The following is a 2,376-nucleotide window of genomic DNA, read 5'->3' as shown; positions in this document are numbered from 1 at the left end:
TTAAGAGGTTGATTCCGTAAAATTCAAACTTGCACATAGGCGTGTCCCACTCAGAAAAGATTTCATACACTTAGCAACTTGTGCTTTTTGTCTCACCTTTTATAAGAAACACAGATTAATTTCAACTTCAGTTTTCCTTTCTGATGCAGACACGTGTACCTTGTGTAAGAAACGGTCTCCAGGCCACCTCCACGTGTAGACCTCAGCATTTCCTGAGAGTGTGAAGTCAACCCCTCCTCCAGGAGACTCTCGCCCTTTTGAGACATTCCCCCTTGCACCTTATGTTTGTCAGACTATGTTTACAGAAATCAGATGACTGGATGAAAACTCTACAGGACAGTCAAGGACAGACGAGAAGACGAGATGCAGAGCGGGAGCCCCTTCCTCCTCCAGTGCACCTGCTGCGGGCAGCCCTCCAGGAAGGCTTGGCCTCCTCCCCTGGACCACAGACTTACTTTTCTCTGTAATAAAGCAGGTAGTACTTCAGGGGATCTGGCAGAGGGAGGCTCAGGACCTTCTCACGCAGGAAGTTCACCGGGGGCTCGGGCTTGGTGTCCGGCGGGGTTGTCACCTCTTCTTCTTGCCGCTCGTCTTCCAGGTCTCCGCAGCTGGTGTCATCAGAGGGGTTGGAGAGCCGACTGGCAAACACCTCTTTGTCCAAAAAGACAATCGTTTCCATTCGGTGGCGGCGAACTCTCCTCCGTTTAAACCTGGGAGTGTTCTTCAGTCCGTTCCCGTTTTTGTTCACAGCTTCCTGGTGGATGACCTTCTTAATGGTGCCCCGGATGGCAATGCGCGCCAGGTCCTGGAGGCTGCGAACCGCCAGGGGTGTGGACAAGTCGTGATTCTCCTGACTCCGACTGGCAGGGCTGGACGAGTGGAGCAAAAGACACAGCCAGAATCTTTTTGGTTTCCCAGGCGGAAGGACCCGTCCGAGTTATCTTAGTCAACTTCTCTTCCAGCGGCATGACCAGGACGCCCCCGACTTTGAGGAGGCTCTTCATGTACCCCTCGTGCTGCTTCTGCACGCCTGCCCCGCAGTACACCCGGTCATACTGAGAGCAGCCTGGAGAGATCTCCAGGCAATTGCCGGTGACGAAGGAGGGCTCGCAGTAGTCAAACTTGTCGAAGCTGTCACTCGTCCTGATGAAAAAGTCCAGCTTCTGCTTCGCATACTCTGTCACATCTGAATGGAGTTCCACCCCGTGGTTCACACCAAAAGGACCGAGGATGAGCCCCACCATGGAGCTGAGGTAGCCGGTGCCGCTGCCCAGGTTCAGGAAGGAAAGGCCAGGCTGCAGGTCCAGGGCCTCCATCACCTCCGAATAGATGCACGGAGCAGAGAGGTGGATGTTCCCGTGCTTCCACGCCAGGTCCTTGTACGCGTTCTCCTTAAACTCCTCGAGGTAATAGTCGGCGCGGTCAACAGCTCGGAAGGCCTGCTCCACCAGCTCGGAGCGGATGTACTGCGCCGCCTTCAGATGGTCTATCAGCTCGTCGTTGTCTTCACCAGCACTCACCGTGCCTCCCATCTTCGGGACCGCGCTTACAGAAAGCTGCCGCTGGAGAGACCTCGGGAACCCCTGGAACGCTGGAGGGCGGACCCCCGGGGAGGGGGGAGGGGCGACGGGAGACGCCTGGGACGCGGAGGGGTGTTTATGCTTGGGGGTGGGGAACGAGAGGACAGCGGAAGAGGACAGGAAGACGGGGAGAGGAGAATGCGGCCCTGGGGGAGGGTCCAGGAGCCCGGGACCACGGGAAGGGGAGGGGTGGAGAGGAGGGAGAGAGGGGGAGGGGGCCGAGGGGCCGCACCGCCCCCATACCCCGCTGCAGGCCGGGCCGAGGGGGGCGGCGGCGGCGGCGGCGGCTCAGTACCTCCTGGCTCGGCGGGCCCGCGGAATCGGCCGCTGGGCCGCACCTGCAGCTCTTCCGGCGCCCCTCGCCAGTCCGCCTCCCACTACGCAGCCCCGACCTCCGCCCTACTGATATCTTATGATGTTTCTTTTTCTGTGTGACTTATTTCAGTTAGAATCATCATACCTGAATCCACTCATTGTGCTGTTAAGGGCCTGATGACACAGATTTCATTGCTGAATGATATTGCTTTGTAAGTAAATACCACAACTTTTTTATCCATTTTGCACTTTCTGCGATGTTGAACTTGTACTGTAAACGAGGTTCTTGTAAACAGAGCCGTTCCAAACTTTGGGGTGGCTGTGTCTTTTTGATTTTAAATTCCCTAAGCTATAGGACCATAAGTGGAAGTGCCCTCGGCTCTGTTGCTTTGTTTTTTAGATGTTTCAGGAAACACCATACACTTCTCCCGAGTGGTTGTTGGCAATTTACATCCCGCCCTTCAGCATAACAAGGCTCCCA

The 2,376-nt window shown here is 55.9% G+C and overlaps 1 pseudogene across 1 annotated transcript; it reads right to left on the bottom strand.

The window, feature by feature from the left end:
- Positions 1–274: 274 nt before the first annotated feature.
- Positions 275–1,532, bottom strand: LOC307181480 (protein-L-isoaspartate O-methyltransferase domain-containing protein 2-like; annotated as a pseudogene). Its single transcript has one exon. The product of its transcript is annotated as a protein-L-isoaspartate O-methyltransferase domain-containing protein 2-like (transcript).
- Positions 1,533–2,376: the final 844 nt, after the last annotated feature.

The sequence above is a fragment of the Stenella coeruleoalba genome, assembly GCF_951394435.1.
Source record: "Stenella coeruleoalba genome assembly, contig: scaffold_216, whole genome shotgun sequence".
Lineage (NCBI taxonomy): Eukaryota > Metazoa > Chordata > Mammalia > Artiodactyla > Delphinidae > Stenella > Stenella coeruleoalba.
Note: the sequence above shows the minus strand (reverse complement) of the source record. Positions and strands in the feature narration are given on the sequence as shown.